Source organism: Hemicordylus capensis, chromosome 2 (genome assembly GCF_027244095.1).
Source record: "Hemicordylus capensis ecotype Gifberg chromosome 2, rHemCap1.1.pri, whole genome shotgun sequence".
Lineage (NCBI taxonomy): Eukaryota > Metazoa > Chordata > Lepidosauria > Squamata > Cordylidae > Hemicordylus > Hemicordylus capensis.
Window position 1 is genome coordinate 23,076,479 of NC_069658.1, and position 13,847 is coordinate 23,090,325.

The window sequence follows — 13,847 nt, forward strand, 5'->3', positions numbered from 1 at the left end:
TTTCCAGTTGACTTGTATTTGCTCAAGACAGCTATCAACAATAGTTGGGGAAGACATCTTTGCCTGGCCATTTTCCTTGACATATTAACAGCAGCAATAGAACAACCACAACAAAAATGCACCGCTTTTTAATTAAGGCTGCAATTCTGTACACACTTATTTGAGAGAAGATCTTATTGAAACCAATGGTGCTTATGTCTAAGTAGGCAAGCATTGAATGTAAAGCCAAGGAAGTCCTTAAAAATTACAATACACAGCCTGGTAGGCAGGTAGTGATTTACATCAAAAGCAAGCTATCCTCTCAACAGCCAGATAGAGACCCCCTGCTTATAACAAACAAGGCAACATTCCTCAGGGGATTACTTGTGAAAGTGAAACTCTCCCAACAAGCCTCCTGTGCTCTTCCTTTCTTAATTGAGAGGTTGAGCAGAATAGTGACTGTACATTTTGCTCTATAACTCCGCTTCTACAAGGGCTAGAGCTTAGCTTTTTTAAAAAAAGAAAAAAGAAAGAAAGCTGAAATCCAGGCAAATCGGGGTGGGCTAAGCAATCCAGGTGAGATGCTTAAAATCCAGGTGATACCTGGAATTTTGGGGGACATGGCACCCCTAGGTATACACAAATTCACAGAGGTCAGAACTATCAGTGGCTATTAGCTAAATGAGTGTTTCCCAACCTTTTAAATCCCAAGGCACAGGTACATTAGTATTAGTATACACACATACACACACACACACACACACTGCCCCTTCCAACACACATACCCTGTGTGAGAGAGAGTGTGGGCAAAGCTTGCTGCACCATTCTTATTTCTTTTAGTTTCCTCCCTCTTCTTTATTCTTATTCGTAGATCAGGTCCTTCTTGAAACTGATTCACCCCATAATGCACCAGGAAGGTGCATCGCTCCTGTTGCATAAGGGAGCCAGCCAGCAGCTCCAAAAGTGGGGAGTGGTGTATTCTGACTAGTTATCTTTTGTTGTTTGAATGTCTGTCCCAGTGGGGATGCTGTAGGAAGTGTGGGGGGTGGACTGAGAAAGGAAAAGGGAGAAAATGGAGTTGTTGCCGAGTAAGCCTTTAGTTAAATCTATCTAGTTTTCTTTGCGGGTAAGAGGGAAGCAGCTACAAAACAGGAAGCTTAAACTTGTTCCCTTAGGCATTGTGAAAGACATGCCCTGCCCAGTGCATTATGGGGCAAGTCAGCTTCAAAAGCAGGGAATTTAAACTCCCCACTGTTGTAGCTGACTCAGCCAGTCCACCATAGCACTTCGGCCAGTATCCCAGCAGCATGCTAGTACGCCATAACACATTAGATCTGCAACAGTGAACTACCATATCTACCTGAATAGAAGATGACTCTGAATTTAAAACAACCCCCTTAAAGGTAGAGGTTAATAAATACAATTAACCTGCATTCACTCAAAAGGAACAGGGCTCTGGACTTAAGACTACCTCCTGATTCCTAATATCAAAAAACTTGCAGCTGGTGCGGGGGGGGGGCACCTAGTCTTGGATTCAAGTAAATACAGTAAAGAGATCCTCCAGAGAGAGAGGCAGTATACCTCTGAATATCAGATGCTGGGGCCAAGCAACAAGGGGAGGCTATCACTTTCGTGTCCTTCTAGTGAGCTACCAGGAGCATCTAGGGGGCTGATGCTTGAAACATAATGAGGCTCTGCACACGATCTGCATGTAGAGCCTAACCGGGCTCTGCGGGGAAAGCAGGACTAGCAGGGAGCTCGCCTTAGGTGTCCGGATCGGCCGCCCACACGATTCCCGGCTCCCTCGTGGAGCCAGTAAGGGAGGCGGGGATTGGGGCCGCCCAGCCCCCAGAAGTCCCCGATTGCCCCACGCAAGTGCAACACGAGGCCGGGAGGCTTGTTGCCACACTATGGCGACTTACGATCAGCAAAACGGGGTTAGCGGAGCATTCGCTCCACTAACCTAGTTTAATGGGAGGGGTACTTTGGGAGGTTTGCTGCCAGGAGCCGCGTGGCTCCCGTTGCAGCACATGACCTCCCATAAGTGGGCTGGGCTCCCTTAGCCCGAATTTGGGAGGTCATGGGAATAGCCCCACTGCTTAACCAAATGTTCCAGCAGGGCTCCCTTCTGTTTTTATGACCTCTTAGGAGCTTGCTGTTTGTAATAGCAGGCTGTAGCCCTCGACTCGTGAGTAGATTGATTTGCAGTTCTGCAGCCTGCCACGTCAAACAGCAGGCTGGCGTGAATCTAAATGTGCATGAACAGGAGAGAAGGGAAATCTTCCACCGTGACAACGGCGTACCTCACTGTTGCTTGATATGCCCTTTCAGTGTGCTCATTTGCTAACATTTCCTGCAGTGTACTCTGCACACAAATATGGCGAAAATGCAAAGAGCGGCACAGAATGCACCAGGAGCAACTAAGAAAGAAAACAGATGTGGAGCAGAAGACTGGAGTGGATGAAACCTTCCGTCTCTTTTTGGCACTGTCAGGCTCCTATGCTCTTTCCTCAGTGGTCTACAAGCTGTGATGAGGTGGGTAATTCATTTAGCTAACAGTGTGATCCACTTCATAAATTCCTGTTATCATCGATGCAGGCTTATCTCTCAAACCAAACGGGACTGCCACTTATAAAATAAATAAATACGCTGCAATTCTTCGACGTTTGAAGAGCCAGAGGGCTCCAAGCAGAGCCTCATCGGGTAACCTGAATCTATCCCAATGCATTAATCTCTGCCAGTATGGAAGAAAGTCAGAACCGAATTCAACTTGTTAGTATATTTGTATCTGTCATATTTTTTTAATGTTTATTTGTTTCTTAATTAGATTTCTAATTAAGCGCCCAGGCCCCTGGATGTATATACATAATTTAAATCCCATTTTGTAGATCACTAACAGAAAACAAAAATAAAAACACGTGGCCACTCCTGGGAACTGATACTGGCCTAAAGGGATTCTTTGTCTGATCCAGCAGGGCTCTTCTTAACAGTGCTATAAGACTTAGCTTACATATTCCAGGTTTCATTCTATATTAATTAGACTCTGCTTGACCCAAAGACCTGGGGTGGGAGAGAAAAATGCAGACCATCCACTTGAAAAGTGGAAGCAAGGGCTTTGAAGAAAGTCTTCTGTTTTATTTATTTCTAGATTTATATCCCACTTTTCTTCTGGAATATTCCAAAGCATTTAATAAAATTGTGATAACAATGTTAAACATGTACCACAGGATTAAAACTACAGTAGAACAGATACTGGCGGGCATACAGAGCAAGAATGCCCCGGGGCAGCAAGAAAGCAGCCTAAAAGAATTCCCCAACCAACTGCACTGGCAGAGCAAGGAAGTGGTCATTTTTTACCCCTTCTCCAGGAAGCCCTCCATGTCCCCCCAAAATATGTCCATGAGGCTTGCACAGCCATCGGGGACATCCAAAATATGTCCATGAGGCTTGCACAGCCATCGGGGACATTTTTTTCAGGTGGCTTAAAGTGCTTCCTGGAGAAGGGGGTGCATCAAAATTGCCCCTTTCCAGTTGGGAAGAACTGCTAGGCTGCTCTCTTGCTGCATCGGCACGTCTTTGCTTTGTATGCAAGCCACTATTGTAGAGACGAGATAAAACCATAATAAAATCAGCCCTGAATGGGAGTAAAAGCAGTTACAAATGAAAAATATCTTCAGTCTTCATATGAGGACAACGGGCCAGTCCATACAATACTTTGTTCACTTGGCCCACCACACGCGATAAGGAAGGATACACTCCATGACTCCACAAGTCCTTGCTCAGTCCTGGTGTGCAGGGGCAACTATCCCTAATCATGGGTGTGGGTGGGTGTCTGAACTGCCCCTTTACACATATTAGAAACACTAGTTTAAACTAATATTTCTAGTGTGTGCAGTTTGGATAAACTCCCCACACCATGCAATTAGGGAAATAAGCCCTTACGTGCCAGGAGTGGGGAAACAACATTCACGCTCACACGTATGTACATCCTCACTGTGTGTGGTGGGCTGGTGGACAAAGTACCACCCAAACCAGCCCAAAGAGGGAGCCCAGTTAAACTTACTGGGGAGGGATTTCCAGAGCTGTGGTGCCACTGGTGAAAAGGTCCTGTCCCGGGCCATGCACTCTACAACTGAGATACGGACTTCCTCCTACCACCAAGTTCATCAGGTACACTCCTCAGAGAGCCCAGACTAGGCGCAGCTTCCTGGCGAGTGTTCAGTCAGTGGCAATCCTGAGCTCGTTGCTGTGCAATGTGTGAGATGGTCCCTCATCTCTTTGCTGAATCTAGATTTCTACACATCCTTTCACCAACTTAGGGGCCGGATGGAGCCATGATGAGCAGGGGCTCAGTGCAGTTGGCCACTTGAAGCCAAATGTCCCCTATCCCTGGGCCAGAGAGCCTCCTGACACCATCTGTCTCTCCCCTGGCCTTTCCACCTCCAACTCCAACTCTCTGCCATCTCTCTTTCATTAATGTTTTAAATAATTAATTTTAATGTAATAACTAATGCACTGAAATTTGATCTTGGCCCCCGCACAACAAGTCATGGTTGGTTCTATCCATGGGGGCATTTGAATTGTGCACCCTGCTGAGATAGACATAGAGCTCTCTACTCCCCCTTCCCAAGGTCCCGATCAGGATCCCCCATCCATGCTACTGACCTAAGGCAAAACAGGCACTCCAGGGCCAACAATGCAATTAAAGTCACATCTAGTTTGGCCTGGAGAGAAACAGGGATACCCGATGCTTTCCCAGATCTGTACTAATTGCCTTTTTAATTCTCATGAATGGGAAGCTTCACCTACTTACAACTCAGCTGACATTAGTCTGCCTGCCTGCAGGCTCAAAGAGCTTAGCAAAATGTGAGTTGTAATAGCTAGGTATTCATATTACAACTTTCAAAGCAACCACAAATAGTCTCTCTTGGCCACTTACATTGGCCTAGGAAACCAGTCAGCCCAGAGTATTTCATTAAAATAAATGCATTCTTATCCTGTTTTCTGAATCCCTTACACTTTCCTTTCTTTTCAAACCTGCCTTGGGTTGTATTTTTTCCTGCTGGGCAAAGATATTAGCTCTCTTCCTGTGACCCACTGGGTACACTGAATCCATGGAGGCTGGGGAAACGGGATTGTGTATGCATGTGTAGGCTCCATGTAGAACAGCCAAAGAATGCATAGGAACACAGACAGCTGCCATATACTGAGTCAGACCATTGGTCCATCTAGCTCAGTATTGTCTACATAGACGGGCAGCAGCTTCTCTAAGGTTGCAGGCAGGAGTCTCTCTCAGCCCTGTCTGGAGATGCCAAGGAGGGAACTTGGAACCTTCTGCATACAAGTACACAGGTGCTCTTCCCAGAGCAGCCCCATCACCTAAGGGGAATATCTTACAGTGCTCCCACATGTAGTCTCCCATTCAAATGCAAACCAGGGTGGACCCTGCTTAGCAAAGAGGTCAATTCATGCTTGTTACCACAAGACCAGCTCTCCTCCCATGTGGAGGGCAGTGGTAGGGTCTGCTGCTGCATGTGAGGAAAGAGCCATATGACTGCAGAGCACATCAACATTAGGGGCAGCGCTAGCCTGTGTGCTCATGTGAGCCCTTTCCCCAAGTACAGTGGCTGGCATCCTAACTACCACAGCAGGCACAAGATTTGACCTCTGCATCCACTGTGGCAGACCTACCCTAGTTACATACAGAGGTGCACCTAGGTAATTTTGGAGCCTGGGCCTAAAGGTTTTTTGAGCCCCCCCTCCCCCTGCCAATTAAGCACCATCATGCTCTGCCAGGTGACCACACCATCTGGGACATACTAAAGAGGATCTGGGGGGCCCCAGGAACTATGGAGGCCCTGGACTTTGGCCCCGAAGTCCAGGGGTAAGAGCACCTCTGGTTACACATGGCACAGCATGTGGTGGGGTGGTCGAATTTCAGGGATCCTTTCTTCTCTTCCATGTGCCCTCTGCCTTGCATAGATATCCCTGAGGGTCACACAGCCCTCAGGGAATACTTTCAGGTGGTGAAGGGTGTTTCTGTGGGGAGGGAGAGAGATGGAAGGCAAATTCCACCCATCTCTCCTTCCCATGGAAGTGCTCTAAGCCACCCAAAAGAATGTCCCTGAGGGCTGTGTGGCCTTCAGGGACATATTTATGCAAAGCACTTTGATGAGAACGGAGGATTCCCAACATTTCTCAGTTCCATGCCTACTACAATAGTTAGGGTATCAGTCACTGTACCCAGGGACATAGCTTCTTAACACAGCTTGACTGCCTGGAGGAATATCCCTCTCCTGAGCTTATGTATATTTCAGCTATGTCTGATGCTGGGAATCCCTATGCTCCAAATCTTCTAGTGGTGCAATATAAAGATATGGCAAACACAGGAAAAACAACAGCTATTTTTCTGCATGTGTCATGCTGCCAGAGCAAAATGCTCTCTTCCAGCAGTGAGAAGCCACTCTGTAAATTGCTTTAATTCAGCAAACATGCCCCAACTTGCTGTGAAGGGAAAGTCGCATTACTCGCTTGCTCCTTCAAGCCCTAATTTATTGGGAGTTTACCAGCCTGTTCCTTGTGCCAGCCGGGAAGAAACAAAGCCCCTGGCTCCGAGTTGCCTGCATTTCCTGAAAGAGCAACGGCTAATTTGCTGGATCAGAACCCAGAACAAGCTGTCGATCCCACTTCTCCTTTTCAATTTGAAATCGCCAGCCAAGATTTCTCACAGGGCTGGGCAGTCACCTCTGAGGAATTCCTTCATTTAAAAAGGCTGGCCGTCCTCCAGCTCTAAGTGAGTGAACTGAATATCAAAAAACGCCAGGAAGGACTCCCACCACAATCAGGCTCTCCGTTAATTAAGCAAGGCTGTCTTCACAAGAGTCGAGAACACACCAATCAACTCAGCTCTGACAAACATTTACAGGAGGATGGGAGAAGTGGTGCGTGCCTCTGCAGCCTCCTAATTAAAAAGAAACCTCAGCTACAAGCAATTCAAAGCAGAAACAAATATCAGTCAAACATGCAACAAAACTTTTCTAGAAGACTTTTCCTTTTCCCTCTCTTGATTCCTTACAGCGTGCCCTCCCCACTGGGTTTGTCTTATCTTCTAAGGCCTCCGAATTAAACTTTGTGTTTGCAAGTGTTCCAAAGCTGCTTGCGGGTGTTATATCCAGTTAGGTGAAAACAATGGCAGTCCTTTATAACATAATTCACTGTGGCTGACATCCCACTAATGAAGCGCCAGCACTCTGTCAGGAGCACTGGTGCTTTAGGAATATAGGAAGCTGCCTTATACCAAGACAGACCATTGATCCAGCTAGCTTAGTACAACTGTCTACACTGACTGGCAGCAGCTCTCCAAGGTCTCAGGCAGAAGTCTTTCCCTGCCCTACCTGGAGATGCCAGGGTGTGCATGGGCATGCATGCCTTCCTCCGCTACTGGGTCCATTGTCCCACCATTACCTTAAAAAGTAGTGTTATGTTTACCCAATACATTTAAAACAACAACAACCAAAAACATAAAAATAGTGTTTAATCTGTGCATTAAGGGATAGTTTGGATGAGCTGCCTCTCATGTGGTTAGGAAGCTGCCTTATATTGAGTCAGACCAGAGTAAGAGCTGGGTGCTCATGGTTACAGTGCTGTTTGTCTGAAGGAGTAAGTGCTGTGATGGCCGATGCTTCCGTGAGCAGCAGCTAGGGATGGGCCCGGACCGGTCCGGAGGCCACTGAAAAGGCCTCCGGACCGGTCCGGACCTGGGTGGTTCGGTTTGGGGTAGGGGGTACCTTTAAGAGCGGCGGAAGGGTTTACTTACCCCTCCCGCCGCTTTCCCGCTCTGGCGCCGTAATCTTAAGATTAATTGGGGCAGCAGGATACCTCCCTGCTGCCCCTTCCCCGACGTTGCTTGCAAAACCTCCCAGCAGTTGTTTGCGTGTGCGCGCGCACGTCACAGAGACGTGAAGTGCGCGCTCGTCTCTGTGACGTGTGCGCGTGCAAAGGACTACTGGGAGGTTTTGCAAGCAACGCCGGGGAAGGGGTGGCAGGGAGGTATCCTGCCGCCCCAATTACTCATAACTTTACGGCGCCAGAGCAGGAAAGTGGCGGGAGGGGTAAGTAAACCCTCCCGCCGCTCTTAAAGCTACCCCCCACCCCACAGCCTGGAATGGATACGATATGGATATGGATACAACAAATATTTATAGACCGCTTTTTGACAGAAGTTCCCAAAATGGTTTATATAGATATAAACAATTAAAGAAATAAAGAAATAAAGATGGCTCCCTGCCCCCAAAGGGCTCACAATCTTAAAAAGAGACATAAGATTAAAAAAGAGCCCCTGGTGGCGCAGTGGTAAAACTGATGGTGGCGCAGTGGTAAAAAGCCCCTGGTGGCGCAGTGGTGAAACATAAAAAAAGAGCCCCTGGTGGCGCAGTGGTAAAACTGCCGCCCTGTAACCAGAAGGTTACAAGTTCGATCCTGACCAAGGGCTCAAGTTTGACTCAGCCTTCCATCCTTCCGAGGTCGGTAAAATGAGTACCCAGAATGTTGGGGGCAATATGCTAAATCATTGTAAACCACTTCGAGAGCTCCGGCTATAGAGCGGTATATAAATGTAAGTGCTAGTGCTATTGCTATTGCTATAAGATAACCCTCCATCAATTCGAATCAAATTCTGGAATGATTATTCTTTCTTGAATTTTATTTTCAATTGTCTCTCATCAAGTTGTACCTGCATGCTCAGCATCCGACAGTCTCTTCTTAGCAGTGGACTTGCGTATAACCTCAAATGGCTCTTGATTTCTGGCTTATATTCGAGTTTTTATTGGTTGTTCTTTTCCACTGCTGCACAGTACTGTATTTGTTGAAAATAAAATAAAATTTCAAAAGAAAGAAAGATAAGATAGACACCAGCAACGTCTACCGGAGAGTTGCTGTGCTGGGGACGGATAGGGCCACTTGCTCTCCCCCTGCTCAATAAAGAGAACCACCACTTTTAAAAGGTGCCTCTTTGCTCATTTAGCAGGGGACAGGGTTGCTGCTCACCCAAGGTTGCTACTCACGGAAGCACCCTTCAGAAAAACAGCACTGTGACTGTAACTGTGAGCCCCTGGCTGGAGGCGATGAGTCACAGCTCCGGGGGTCGGGGGGGGGACACTTCCTCCCTGCTTCAGCTCCTGTAACCGTGAGTGCTCTGGTGCTCAGTAGCTTCTGAAGAGAGTTAAGGCTGAGAACAGACTTGCAAACCTGTGGAAATCCAGACAAGGCAAACGTGAGTTTCCCCAATAAATTAGGCTTTTAGGCTTTTATTAGGGCATAGTAATACAATACATTTTACAGAGTTTTACATAATACAGAGTTTACAGTTACACAAATTAAAAGGAGTTATTCTCAGTAAAATAGGGCTTGCAGGAGCAAGGGATGTGACATGGACCACAGCTTAGTCCATGATTAAGAAAAGCACAGAAAGCAAATATTTGCTGCTCTCTTTTTTTTGCAAATTATTTCTAAATGTCGTAAAAAGCAAAAATATTAAGATACTTTAAGAATTAAGATGTAAGAGTATTTAAGAAAAGATACTATGAAGATAAGATACGCTGAAACTGAACAACAGCTTTAAGTCTTTTTCTCACTTCCATTCTGCTTTAGCCATCATCTGCTTGGCTTGCTGCCACAAAAGCCAAGGTCTTGCAAAGCCTAGATATGAGGCATCTACCAACTTAGGTTTAGTGAAGTTCTCTTAATTCACTTGCAGTTATTTAATTCAGCTTATTAATGTCTATCCCACCTTTCTGCATAATAACTCATTCAAGGAGGCTAACAGGGAAACACATACAAAAACACAATGAGGCTATTCCCACAATCAGCCAAATTCGAGCTAGGGGAGCCTAGCCCGATTCTGGCTGATCGTGGGAGCCAACGGACTCGCAGACGAGCCTGGTTGCCTCCCGGCTGTTAACGCACCAAACAACCCCTCCCCTTAAACTGGGTTTGCGGAGCGAGCACTCGGTGAGTAGCTGCAGTGTGGCTCCGCGCCGTGACTACTCATGAGTAGACACCCAGAGGGGAGGCGAAAAGCCGCCTCCCAGTTCCACGCTCGCGCAGGGCATACTGGAGCTTCCGGGGGCTGTGCGGCCCCCGAATTCCCCAGCCCCCGCCGGTTCCTTCAAGGAGCCAGCAGTCGTGTGGGCAGCTAATCCGGCCGCCCAGGGCTCCCGCCCTGCTCGTCTGCAGGAAGAGCGGGCTTAGCCCACTCTCTCTGCAAACCTGGACAAACCGGGTCTCACTGATCATGAGACCCAGCTCAATATCAAACTATCAAAATACATTTAGCAGGAGGTAGATCATAGGCACAGAGAGCTTGTGAGGAGCTGAGCTTTTATATGACAGGTCAATTTTTGCAATACTAATTTTATTTAGCTCGCAATTAGGGTTGTAAACCCATCAGGATTAGCCTGGAGCCTTCAGAAATCAGCATCAATCTCTAGGTGACTATTAAAAATCATCCTGGAGATGTTCATGGCTTGATATCAAAAAACATACTGGAGGGTGGGGAAATCTCCAGGAATAGTTTCAGTCCTTGTTGGCAAACCTGCTCACAAAGGTGCTCTCTTGCAAAGCATTCACTTTGATCTAGCACACTCTGCTCTTGGAAAACAAAGGTGGTGTACAGATGTGCATAATTCTAGCAGTGAGCTGACAGTAGAAGTGCACTCATTGCATTTTGGATCATCTTCTCTGCCATATGGAATTCAGGGGAAACCTGTTTTCCCAGCTTGCAGCAGACGTCTCTATTTCAGGGTGCCAACCTGAGGCTCTCTGTCTGCTGTTGGACTACAACTGCCATAATTCCAGCAATTGCGGCTAGTGATGATGGGAGTTGTAGTCCAACAAAAGCTAGAGAGTCTCAGGTTGGCCACTCCTGCTTTATTTGCACAGCCCTGAGCAGCTGGCCATTGTGTCAGTCGTGAAGGCTATTTCCGGCTTCTCAGAGAACAACTCACCCTGCTACATAGAAATCAAGTAGCCCGCTCAAGTAGCCCACCCCTTAGCCCGCGTTTGCGGAGCGAGCAGAGCGCTCCGCAAACCCAGGCTATCTGCTCATGAGTAGCCATGGCACGGCTCCACGCTGGGGCTACTCACGAGTAGACCCCCGACTGGGAGGCGAAAAGCCGCCTCCCAGCTCTGGGGGTCTCCCCAGTATGCCCTGAGAGCTCGCGCAGGGCATACTGGGGCTTCCGGGGGCCGCACCAGAAAGTGGCGGCGAATCCAGTCGCCCAGGGCTCCCTGCTCGGTCGTCTGCAGAGAGAATGGGCTTAGCCTGCTCTCCCCGCAGTTTTGCAGAAAGCGGGTCTCACGGATCGTGAGACCCGCCTCCCTGTATCCACTCCTACCATACTTACCCAAATCCAAGACAAGGTTTCCCCCCAGCTCTTTCCTGTTAAATATAGGAGGGTTGTCTGGAATTCAGAGTCCTCTTTCTTTTGGGTAAATACAGGTCTCACCTGTATTTAAGCCCTGCCTTTTAAGGCATCGAGGCGCTTCACACGATTGCTGTGAAGCACCAGACAGGGTTTGTGCAGGGAGAGCAGGCTTATCCCGCTCTCCCCGCACATGGGCAGTTGCTCATTGCTGTGCGCCTGGATCAGCCGTACAGGGGTCCCCCCCCCCACTCCAGTGTGCCAGCTTGACACACAATCCAATCAACAAGGTTAATGGAGTGCTCGCTCCGTTAACCTCATTTAGTGTGAGGGGTAGTTAGGTGGGCTAGCTGCCTTGGAACCCCTGGGCTCACCCGTAAGCTCCGGGAGTCGGTGGAAGGGGAGTGCCATTGTGTGGCACCCTGGCCCCCCAAACCCCAGAAAGACACCGTGCCTTACTGGGGTCCCCCCTCCCCTTCCCCCCCCACCCCAGTGTGCCAGCTGGGGGACACACAATCAAATAAACAAACAGTTAACTTTGTTTCGGGTTTGCTTCTGAACCTGGCAGGGTCGGCCCGCCCAATAGGCAGGCCTGGGCGGTTGTCTAGGGCACCAGTGGGGGGGGCGGGCAAAAGCAGTGGAGGAATATAGCATTGCCAATTATTCTCTCCCTCTCCCTCTTGTATTGCACTCCTGAAGTACTACAGCAGTGAAAGGATGTAAGATGTAATCCAGCACCCTGCTCCCTAAAGGGCCTGTACATTCTGGCCCCGCAAATGCCCAGCCTTCTTGCTCACTGCACCTCAGCCCCCAATAAACACAGTTAGTCTTATAAGCTGCTTTTCCTCTCTCGGATGTGAACTGCCTGCTTCATCATTCATTTCAAAAAAGAAACTGCCAACGGTTGGATTTCCAAATTTCCAAGCCTCTTTTCATGACTGAAGTGTTAAAGAGTTTGGCCCGCCCATAATAGGATGGGAACTGTCTCCCGCTATGTCCTCAAACCAACGCAGGCTAGTTATCTGCTGATCATCCATGTGGTCTAGTCATTCTGACATTAAAGCTGGGGCTCCACACTTCTGGGCGGAGGGGTGCCACAGTCAAACTTTGCCTAGGGCACCAAAAACACTTGGGGCCAGCCAGGCAGGGGCGTAACTATAATAGGGCAAGGGGAGACAGTTGTCTGGGGGCCCACTGTCTTGAGAGGCCCCCAGAGGCAAGTCACATGACTGACTCCCTCAGCCACGCACCCGCCCGGGCTTCCTTCAGTTGGATTCATCCTCCGAAATTGATGTGTGTTAAGACCTGGAGCTACCAGAACAGCATGTCTTTCTCTAGTATCAAATGACTTGCATTGTCCACAATGTACAAAACAGCCTCATTTAAGATTTCTTTACTTCATTCATGAGCTGAGCTTCAGTGAGTGGGGGGCCATTTTAAAATCTCCTCTCTGGGCCCACTCCAACCTTGCTACGCCCCTGCAGCCAGGGATGAAGGGAGCACTTGGGTGGCCAGAGGATGTAGTCCTGCCAGCAACTTCCTCACCCCCTGTGACTGTCAAGCGTGTGTATAAAGTGTGAGTGCACCCCAAGCCATGCCCCCTACATTTGATGTCAGATGCAGGGCGTATGATGTGGGCAAACAGGAACAAATGTCCCCAGGCCCAGAGGGTCAGGGGGCCCCCAAAGGCCCCCCAAGCAGGCCACCCCTGCACCACCACCCCTGCCCTGCTGCCACTATTCCTGTTTGTTTGTTTTTATTTACATATTTTTATACCGCCCCAAACTTATGTTTGCTTCCGGGGGGTGGGCCGTGAGCGTCAGCGGCGTATAACCGAGCAGCGGTGGCAGGCACTGTGGCTGGCCAACCAGCCAGCCAATCCGGGGCATCACCGACTGAACTGCGCATTTGCATGCCTGTGATGTCATGGGCATTCGACGTCCACATCCAAACTGCACAAGTGTGCAGTTCAGCCGGAGAGGCCGGGTGAAGAGGCCGGCTGGTCGGCCAGCCACAGCGCCAGCAGCCACTCGGCTATACGCTGCTGCCGCTCACCCCCCACCCCCGGGAGACCAACAGAAATAGCACCAGCAGGGCAGAGCAGGGGTGGTGGCAGGGAGACATTCGATGCCCCACCCCTTTTGTCTGACATCAGGTGCAGGGGGCATGGCTTAGGGTGCTGGGGGCATGCATGCTTTGCACGCATGATGGAGAGGCCCCCCCAAAAGATGTTGTCCCTGTGGGCCACCTCCAGCCTCAAGGGCAGGATGCCTCTGAGCACCAGTTGCAGGGGAGTAACGGCAGGTGAGAGGGCACACCCTCAACTCCTGTCTGTGGCTTCCGGCGGCATCTGGTGGGCCACTGTGTGAAACAGGATGCTGGACTAGATGGGCCTCCTTGGGCCTGATCCAGCAGGGCTGTTCTTATGTTCTTATGTCTCATTATGTC

The 13,847-nt window shown here is 49.0% G+C and overlaps 1 protein-coding gene across 12 annotated transcripts in view; it reads right to left on the reverse strand.

Annotated features, from left to right (window-relative positions):
• The window catches only part of PDZD2 (PDZ domain containing 2), a 382,173-nt gene that overhangs the window by 174,698 nt on the left and 193,628 nt on the right, over positions 1 to 13,847 (reverse strand). The window contains exon 2 of one of the 12 annotated variants that reach the window (XM_053299064.1): positions 8,711 to 8,833. The exons of the other annotated variants lie outside the window; for them this stretch is intronic. The gene's annotated coding sequence lies outside the window, so the exon portion shown is untranslated. The remainder of the gene's footprint in view (positions 1 to 8,710; positions 8,834 to 13,847) is intronic. 12 annotated transcript variants of the gene reach the window in all.